We start from the raw sequence: 10,816 nt of genomic DNA, 5'->3' as shown, positions 1-10,816 counted from the left end.
TACAATATTGCCCTTTGCAACCCTATGGACTGTAGCCCACCAGGCTTCTCTGACCATGGATTCTCCAGGCAAGAATACTGGAATGGTTGCCATTTCCTTCTCCAGGGGATCTTCCCAACCCAGGGATTGAACCTTTTATAAAAAAAATTAATTTATTTTATTTTTTATTTTTTTATTTATTTTTTTATTGAAGGATAATTGCTTTACAGAATTTTATTGTTTTCTGTCAAATCTCAACATGAATCAGCCATAGGTATACATATGTGTGTGTGAGTGTGTGAAGTCGCTCAGTGGTGTCCGACTCTTTGCGACCCCCTGGACTGCAGCCTACCAGGGTCCTCTCTCCATGGGATTCTCCAGGCAAGAATACTAGAGTGGGTTGCCATTTCCTTCTCCAGGGGATCTTCCCAACCCAGGGATCGAACCTGGGTCTCCTGCATTGCAGGCAGATGCTTTATCCTCTGAGCCACCAGGGAAGCTGGAAGGTATACATATATCCCCTCCCTTTTGAACCTCCTTCCCATCTCCCACCTCATCCCACCCCTCTAGGTTGTTACAGAGCCCGTGTTTGAGTTCCTGAGCCATACAGCAAATTCCCATTGGCTATCTATTTTACATATGGTAATGTAAGTTTCCATGTTACTCTTTACAGGCGTCTCACCCTCTCCTCCCCTCTCCCCATGTCCATAAATCTATTCTCTATGTCTGTTTCTCCATTGCTGCCCTGTAAATAAATTCTTCAGAACCATTTTTCTAGATTCCATATATGTGCATTAGAATATGTCTCCTTGCATTGGCAAGCGGATTCTTTGCTCACTGAGCCACCTATTTTTAAAAATTTTTTGGCTGCACTGCAAAGCATGTGGGATCTTAGTTCCCCAAACAGGGATTGAACTCTTGCCCCTTGCAATGGAAGCACGCAGCCCTAACTACTGGACCACCAGGGAATTCCCCTGAAATTCTTTGAGCAGTATAGTTTGTGATGATTTGTTACATACCATAGAGAACAACACAGTTGATATTTTTACAGATACCTTTTTCTATCCTTTAATTTCAACCTTTCTAGATCCTAATATTTTGATTGTTTTTCTTACAAGCAGCACATAAATAGAAAAAAATCAACTATCACAGTACTAAATATATATGTATATACATATGTGTGCATGTATGAATAAAACCTATATATGTGTGTGTATGTGTGTATGTATATTCAATTGCTGTCTTTAAACCTTGGGTCTTAACTCCATCCATCAGCACTTTTTTTTTTTAAACTTTCAATGCTATTTTCTCTCCTCCTTCCATTCGTCTCCCAATCTCTCCTTTTAAAAGAGCCAAGATATGAAACAATAATATTTATTATTATTTTCTTATAATTTGTTTTCTTGTTGACAATTTTAAATACACAAAGTGGCTGAGCCTTATATTTGATATTTACCTGCTTTTTGCTTGTGTAGCCTCTGAGAAACTTTCTATCACAGTCAGTGACCTTGTAGAGGAAAAAGGTCCCCAGTGGCGTTCTAAGTAAACACTGGAACATAATGCCCGACAATGCAGCCTGACCGTGGAATGTGGGTAGCAACCCTGCAGCCTGGCTAGCCTGGCAGGGAAAAGCATTCAAGAGGGCTCTTTTGTTGGAGCAAAGCAGCAGGAGAAGACTAAGGGCAAAAGAGGTAACACAGGCCAAAGCTTGCTGGCATTCGTGGAGCTGAGTCCAACAGGTTTAATATAGCTCGAGTCAATAGAGCACATGTACTCGTGAAGTCAAGCATCATTAGGACCGACTATTAAGATTGGCACTGGGGACCTGCACGCAAAATGCTTGGAACGAAGGTATGGTTTTTCTTCAAGACAGGCCGGGAGAACATACCCCATCAAGATGCTATGGTTCTGATGGGTGCCTTAAACGATGTGAAACCAGGTAGACCAGAATGCAGAGGATTTTGTCATCAGGATGAGAAAGATTCAAAGACCAGCTGTGTGTTTACGACCTGAGCTATCCTTGGCAAGTTCGTGGGGGCAGATTTCAAACCTTGGATCGGCCTGGTGAGAGAGATTTAATGGGGCAGACAAAATGTTCAGCACTTCATATAGACATAATCGATCCCAACTTCCAACTGTATAAAAATAAGACCAGGCCTATCAGGAGTAACGAGACAATACATTGCACACGTGAAGACTCTACATTGCTCCAGGTTTCCAAGGACTATGGTTAATTTTCAAGGGGTTTCTGGCTCCAAAGCTCAAAAGTCACAGCACATCTTTATCAAGTCCTGCTGGCTACCATGTGCCTGTGTGGGGATGTTCGCTCGTGATAGCCCCTGGTGAGCACAGCTGCTTCAGCTCCATCATTCCTCTTTCCATCAAGCATTGTATTCAAATTCTTAGAAATCTGAAGCTAAAGATCTTCCTTCATCTTTTTCAGGGCGAGGAGGAGGGATTCTGAATTTTGTTATTTACATTACATGTGTGCGTGTGTGTTAAATCACCTCAGTTGCATCCAACTCTTTGCCACCCTATGAACTGTAGCCTGCCAGGCTCCTCTGTCCATGGGATTCTGCAGGCAAGAATACTGGAGTGAGTTGCCATGCCCTCCTCCGGGGAATCTTCCCCACCCAGGGATCGAATCCATATCTCTTAGGTCTCCTGCATTGGCAGGCAGGTTCTTTACCACTGAGTTTTTACATTATAGCTAACATTAATTGAATTCTCATATATGTAAGGTAAGGTGTTAAGCACTTTATATGATCTCATTTATCCTCTCAAGTCCTATAACTGAAGATAACTTTTTTGACAGAGCAATGTTTTGAAACAATATATGGAAAAACCATACTGTACACATGAGAACATCAACCTAAAATGACCAATACCAAGGCTTTTGGCAATAAAATTACTGGAAAAACATCTATTGGACATCTAGCTAAAAAGAACATGCAACTTATACAGGGAAAAATTGGATTATTGTCAGACTGTTTAATCACAGGAGTAAACAGATAACATATATGTATGTATATGTACATATAGGGCTTCCTAGGTGGTACTAGTGGTAAAGCACACATCTGCGAATTCAGGAGACACGAGAGCCGGTTCAATCCCTGAGTCAAAAAGATCCCATGGAGAAGGGCATGAAACCCACTCCAGTATTCTTGCCCGGAGAATCCCATGGACAGCGTAGCCTGGCAGACTGTAGTCCATAGGGGTGCAAAGAGTCAGATACGACTGAAATGACTTAGCACTCAGATATGCAAGTATATATAATACATTAAAGAAAGAAAAATGTGAGCTAAGGATTTTATTCCCAGCAAAACTGACTTTCAGATATAACTAAGACAAAGTAGTAAACATGCATGAATGCAGGGAATATTGTTTGTATGAGCTCCTCCTGAAGATCTACTAAAGAATGATCTTTGGACAACCAAAATAACTAGAGAGACATCTACAGAAGAACAATTGGCGAACATTAAGCGTATTGTTACTTTTAGAACTAAGCCCAAAAGAGACTCAAAGGAAGAGACTATAGTATGTAATGGATATATGCTCTGACAATAGAGATATTGGATGATTGTTAAAAATGGAGAGAATGTGTGAAAACTTTGTAAAATGTTTCTGTAATTACATGGGTTTTGGTGGAATTAGCTTGCTTTTCCAAGACTGTTGTTTATGCTTTGTAGCTTAAACAAATAATTATGCTATATTCTAAGTCTGTTGTTCCCAGTGTCCTTTGGAACCAGGATTCTTACTATGAGAGAAAGGAGATATGAATGTAATATAGAAAAGTTCAAGGAAAAAAAACTCTGTAATCTTGAATTTAAATAGAAAATATCAGTGTGAACTCATGGGGCATTTTATCTCATATATATATATTTTCTGGCTCTATACACTAAAAATGTCTTAAAACAATGACTGACACAGTTGGTGTGTTGCCTGGGGGAGTATTTAATGGTGTTAGAGTGTGTATGTGTGTGTGAAGCAGCTTTTGTCAAGGCTCTTCCCCTCCCCACCTTTGCTCACTTCTGGATCCTGCTCTATTTTTACGAGGATACTGATCTTTTATGGATCATGGCTCACCTTTCTTGAGTAGCCATTAAATCTGCTATTATTCTAAAGAGTTCAACTTGACTTTTTTCCTTGAGTTGTAATGGTTTATGAAGTTACACCCGTGGGTCTTGAGCACACCTGTGGAGATGCTGGTTAGATGAGGTCTTTCCTTGCGTGCCCAGAGACAAGATAAGAGAGGAACAGAGGGCTTTTGGAAGGCACAGAGAGAATAAATGCTTGATACACAGTGAAACAGAAGCAGAAAGTCCCCAGAAACCATCTCATCCAGATATGCAGCTACTCTAGCCTCACCTCTTTCTCATCACACCTTTGCTTGCTGGTCTCTAATATACACACAGCTAATGTTCTCTCATTCATTAACATCACATAGTTATCAAGTCCCTACTAAGTGCCATTCTAGATTCTGGGGACAGAATGGTGAAAAAGATGGGAGGCTCCATGCCTTCCCTGTGGTGAGGACGATGATAAACAAACACACGCAGATAAGATAACATCGGAGAATGAGGTGTGTCCCATAACCCTGAAAGTTTCATCCACATTTATTGCATGTCTTCATCAGACACTGATTCACATCCTCTCCATGTGTGTTAATCCACTTAATCCCGCCCAACACTTTTATGCTACCACTGACATTATCATCATCCACATTTTATAGAGGAGGAAATGGAAGTACAGAAAGCAAAATCAAGTCACTTTCCAAGGTCACCCTGCCAGTAAGTGGTACAAGTAACATTTAAATTCAGACCACCTAATTCTTGAGCCCTCAGTTTTAACCATTATGTCGTGTGACTCCTGCACTGCTAGGAGGGCCCTGGGTCAGTGAAACATATAAAGTTTCCGGGGGAACTTGGGGCTGTGGCTGGGATGAGGAGCCTGCATTAAACAGCGTAGTCAGGGAAGACTTGTTCGAGGAGGGAGTATTTGAGTTGAAACGCAAGTAAAGAGAAGTGGTCAGATATGTAAAATACTGAAAGCAGAGTTTTTGAGGCAGAGAAATCAGCTAGTATGAGGATCTGAAGGCAGAAATAAGCTTGAATTGTTTGAAGTACAAATAGAGGGCAATGGAGTGGTTATAATCTTCGTGAAAAAGGAATCCAAATTTAGGGCAGAAAAGTCTGACTTATATTTGAGTGTCAGTTTCATTTACAAAAAGGAAATGATAAGTCGACCTTACTTGTTACACAATTAAAGGAGATTGTGGTAGCCAGAATGATAACCACTGTTATTAATACTTCCCTGGCAGTCCAGTGGTTAAGACTTCTCATACCAAAGGAGTAAGTGTGGGTTCAGTCACTGGTGGGGATCTAAAATCCCACACGCCTCATGGCTAAAAAATCAAAACAAAAAACAGAAGCAATATTGTAACAAATTCAGTAAAGACTTAAAATCTTTTTAAAAAATTAAGTTGTCCACAGTAAATATAGCCTGGCTTGCTTGCCTTTTTCCATAAGACCACATCTATGCTACTAGTTAAAGTTTAATTGAGCAGGTACTGTGTACCTAGCACAACACACATGTATTTTAAAGTCATCACATTTATCTTGGAAAGCATCTATTATCCTCATCTTGTAGACAACTAAATAGAAGATCTCAGAGGTTAAGCAATATTTCCAAAGACAAAGACCTAATGTATGTTAGAAGACAGCAGTCCTAACCCAGTCTTGTCTTACTTTAAAGCCCAAGTGCATTGTTTTACAGCAGAAACTAACACAACATTGTAAAGCAATTATATTCCAATCAAGAAATTTAAAAAAAGCCGAAGTGTTTCTTCTATACCATACGTCTTTATGAATCACAGACTCATCCACAGCACGCGGGGAACAACGTCTCGTCCAGATTAATAGCATCACTTCCGATGAAGACACTGTGTAATAAGTCTTTTCTACCTGGAGGTTAAGATGGTGATGGCGATAATACTGGAGTGGGGAGAAGAAAGTAAAGCAAAGAACTGGAGACATGGATTGCTTTGGCTACGTTCCTGTCCTCAGATGTCCAAACGCTTCTGACAAAACACGCTCTTTCCCTGCTCTGAAGCTGTGCGGTCTTGGCCTCAGAGAATCAAGAATCAAGCTGATTGCAAACTTGGTGCATAACAGAGAAAATAAAGACATCATTTACTGACTGATTTGGACTAAGAAAAGATGTATTTACTTGCAGTTTATTATGTTGAATGTGACAGGCATACATTTGGGCTTTTTATTGAATGATGACTTACTACATACAGGAATTGGTGCAATTTGTAATGCAGATTATGTTTTTAAACAAAAAAAGGGTGCAAATACACTGATGACTGTCACATGACTTGCTCTGCACTTCTCAAAAAGTGGCTTGAGTGTGGGCGGAACGACAAATATACCCTAGATGCACAAATGTAATTTCCAAAGAAGATGATTCTGGGCAGCTTCCAATTCAGTCGGGCAGATTTAGACAGAAGAAATCCACAGCTAAGAAAAGCTAAGGATCTTAAAATAGCCAGAATTGGAGTAGCATCTTTTGAATCATTCCCATTAACTGCTGAGATGCCTCCAGACAGAGCAAGAAGAGCCACAGCTAAAATTCGAGTGTGGGATGAGAGAGTACATGTCGCATCTTTGTAAGATTACATAAGTTAAACACCTGGCAATCCCATTTTTACTTCTAATAACAGGCAGTTGGGGGGCAGGAGAAAAGAGGAAGAGATCCTCTTTCTATGGTGGAAAGCAATAGAATGAGAGTCTGGTCCACGGCATATTTTCTGAGTACTCGGTTTTGTGACCTCATCGGCTTCTAGGCATTGAGCCAAATCTTGTCTTGTGATACATTTATGCAATTCCTCGAGGTCGCAGACTTGGGTTTTTCACTTGGAGCGCATTTGCGACTTGACCTGTGGGCAGGGTCTGTTCTATCCGCCCCCTTCCCCCACAACCAACCACCATATTCATTTCCCTCAGCACATGACTGCACAAACACTCCAAGTTTCTTTTAGAGGAAGGCAAATTCTATTAATTGCTTTTCTCTGTCTGACTGTTTGGGCTTCACAACGGATTTCATCCAGCCATTAAGAAAAGAGTGTTCATTCATGCTAATAACTTCCATTTAAGCTGCCGGTGAGTAATATCAAAGAGAACGTGTGACTAAAGGAGCAACCCATGCAAAGATCTGAAAATCCGTGGAAACATTTTTATTTCAAGACTTTTATTTGCCGTAAGGGAAGGCAAAGCACGGCCGGATATTTTCAAATCGTGTGTCACGGCTTTTCTCGTGATTCAAAATTAAAGCTTTCCTGGCTTAAGAGAGCCTGCAGCATGCACGACACCACACGTCAAAATGGTCTCTTCTCGCAAAATCTTGGAACTTCACAATAAATTCCGCTATAGAGATTCTAACTCCTATTTCCCCCTCACTTGGTAATTTACCAGGGCAATTTCCCCTCCTGCTGAAGGTGGGCAAGCCCTGTGGCTCACACAGGCTGCAGAGCCCTGCCTCTCATGTGAGAGCAAGTGCTACGCCCCCGGCTACATGTCAAAGAAAAGCTCAGCTTGCCAGCTCTTGTCAAAAGTTCCCACAGATAGTGATTCCACTTAAGGCCTGGGTGCAACGTTGGAAGCTGGAACAATTCAGATCTACACAGCACATCCTGCTCCCAACATGTGCATGTGGATCCAGGCTCACGGAGGGGGCCGGTGCCTTGCTTTCCTAGGTGGTGAAGGTTCCAGTCTAATTTGGGGGCAGCCCAGCATGGATTGCCTTGGCTCGCCTTCCACAGATCTGCTTTTTCCTTTTCTCATTACCCAAAGAGGGTCTGCATTTGTAGGAAAACAGATGAAGGAGTGAGAAGGCACTACCCAAGGTCTCTTTGCTCCTCTGAGATGCCAAGCCACATCAGCCCTGATGGTCTGCCTTAGTCTTAGAACTAGCTGGTCTTTTGACGCAGAGCTAAGTTTGATCAGTGGTCTTGCGTCTTATTTTGTTCTGTTTGAACTGCTGGTGGGAGATGAAGTAGGAAAAGGGAACTTGCAATAACCTCCCTCCCTTCCACCCCAACTTACCTACCCTGAGCACCCTACAAGCTCACTCCATCCCCCAAATGCCTCCAGGATAGGGGCTGATGGGTAGGGGGCAGTAATGAGGAGGAGGAGGAGAAACAGGAGGTATGCTCTTGACCTCAAGTAGAAGGAAAGAAGTGGTATTAGAAAAAGTTCCGTTTTCCTCCAGTACAAATGCCAACTTGGGGGAGATCTTGGAGAATGTGTCTTAGTTTGCTTTGGCTGTGTAGCAAAGTACCATAAAGTGGGTGCCTTCCACAGCAGAATTGTATTCTCTCACAGTTCTGGGGACCGAAGTTCACGAACAGGTGCCAGTAGGCACCTCACTTTGTGCATCTTTAAATCTGGAATCATATTACCACCTAATAAATAAGGCTGTTACAGGGATAGATTGCTCTGGTTATTTTTTGCAATGATTATTCTGCAATTTTGTTTGCAGCTAAGTTTGGTAACTGTTTGAGTGCAGAGTTCTTAAACCTGCTTCCTTGTGAGGGCTTCAGGGAGACAGTTCCATGACTCTGTCTCAGCTTTTGGTATTTTGCTGGCTATCTTTGGCATTCTTTGGCTTATGGAAAGTGAAAGTTGCTCAGTCGTGTCCGACTCTTTGCAATGCCATGGACTATACAGTCCATGGAATTCTTCAGACCGGAATTCTGGAGTGGGTAGCCTTTCCCTTCTCCAGGGGATCTTCCCAACCCAGAGATGGAACTCAGGTCTCCCACATTGTAGGTGGATTCTTTACCAGCTGAACCACAGGGGAAGCCCTTGGCTTATGGAAGCATCAACCCAATCTATCTTCATCTTCACATGGTATTCTCCCTATTTTATTTATTTTCATGAGTGCTCTTTACTACCCACTAAACCAACTTCATGACCATGGATGGGTCATGACTCACAGCTTGAAAAACACTGGCCCAGCCTATACAACATCAGCTCCAGGAAGCCGGCAGAAACTCTGAGGCTCAGATGAGTCAGTCAAAGTCAAGGCACACTTGTGCTCAGCTGACTTTCACCTGGAGTCCTAGTCTAGCAATCAGACTCTTGCTTTGTTTATTGTACTAAACTCCAATCCTGGACCACTGTTTGGGGCTCCAGCATAAGACTCTCTTTTGTGTTTTATTCTTCCTACACTGAAGGCTTGCTTGTGTGGCTGCGTTTCCGCTGCGTGCTCTCAGGTTTCCCAAACTCTGACTTCAGTTGTCTGGCAGCTACTGTAGCACCCTGCGAAGAGTGGCCTTCATTGGTCATTGAATGAATATAGGTGCGGTCATGGTTTGCTGCTTATTACTGAATCAGTGGGTTGCTAACTTTCTGCCCCTTTGAACTCCCTGCTAAGCCCATGGGAGACCTCTCAGGCATGTCTCTATGCCCTCTGCAACCCTCCTTGAGTTAAATGAACCCCAGCTCTGCTGCCAAGGGGAAAAATAGGATAGGAGTGTGAAGTCAATCGAAATGGGGGCTCTAGTGTGAGAGGGCTTGGGTGACAGGGTGACAGGAGAGCACAGAGCGTCTGAGATGGGAAGTCAGGGGGCAGCGCGGGAAGAGGCTGGTACCAAAGAGAAGCTTCACGAGAGGAATGGGGGCTGCATCATGAGTCCTACAGACTTGGCACTTAAACTTAGTCCTGACTTGTCCACTTCAAGCTCACTTCTATACCTTACTTTGTGCATCTTTAAATCTGGAATCATATTACCACCTAATAAACAAGGCTGTTGCAGGGATAGATGACAGAGCAATCTGGTAGCAATTGTTACTTTGCAATTTTGTTTGCAGCTAAGTTTGGTAACTGTTTGAGTGCAGAGTTCTTAAACTTGGCTATGGCCAGCCTTAGGCACATTCTGGTGTCCTCTTTTCTTCCTTTTTAGTATTCCCCACCTTTCCCACCTCCTACTCCCCTAGAAAGGAATCTACATGAATTATTCCTGCTAAGGTAGCTGGTGATAATGACCTGGAGAGATTCCCTATCCATACGGATGTTGGCATTTTAAGAGAAAACTAAGGTAAAAAATCTTAGTCACCTAAATGAACAAATTGCTGCTAACTGAATTTCAGGCATTACAATGGAAGTGGAGGGTGTCTTTTGACTATGAGGGTCTCATTGGTATCTGTCAAAACATTGTAACTGGGGTAGATTTCAGACTTAGAAGTTGGCAGCACGACTCATGGCTTCTATTTATACATTTAAACTTGACCCTAGGACTAGATAAAGCAAACAGAATTTTTTCAGCTTTGCTCAAGGATCAGTATTTTTCAGTCTTTGGAAAAACCCAATGAAATCAATCACTGGTCCACCACGAAACACAGGTACATCATTATTTAATCTTAATTAATTAATTAACCAATTCTAATCATTCATTCATTTACTTCCCAAGAACTCTATTTCCCACTTCTCAAACTAACTTTTACAACATTATTTTTTCAAGTACAGTACTATATGTGGAAAGTCTGGGTAAGGCATGTGTAATTAAAAATGGATTAGGTACTCTTATATCACACTCTTTTGTTTACACCTGTCCCAAGATAGTATATATGTGTGTATTTGGGTGTGATGTGTGTGCATATATATATATATATATATAAAAAATATAAAATCTGGATATGTTTATGATATTCAGACATATGCTTATAAATATTCATGAGGCAATTTATACATAACTGAATAATTTAAATTCCTTAGCATCACCTGATCTGTTTATAGAATTCCTGTTCTGTCCCAGTTGAGCATCACCTCATTA

At 41.7% G+C, this 10,816-nt stretch overlaps 1 non-coding gene across 1 annotated transcript; it reads right to left on the bottom strand.

Annotated features, from left to right (window-relative positions):
- Window positions 1-404: 404 nt before the first annotated feature.
- Window positions 405-476, bottom strand: TRNAC-GCA (transfer RNA cysteine (anticodon GCA)). The gene has a single exon. It is a non-coding gene; the product is annotated as a tRNA-Cys (tRNA).
- Window positions 477-10,816: the final 10,340 nt, after the last annotated feature.

The sequence above is a fragment of the Bos mutus genome, chromosome 23 (assembly GCF_027580195.1).
Source record: "Bos mutus isolate GX-2022 chromosome 23, NWIPB_WYAK_1.1, whole genome shotgun sequence".
Classification (NCBI taxonomy): domain Eukaryota; kingdom Metazoa; phylum Chordata; class Mammalia; order Artiodactyla; family Bovidae; genus Bos; species Bos mutus.
Note: the sequence above shows the minus strand (reverse complement) of the source record. Positions and strands in the feature narration are given on the sequence as shown.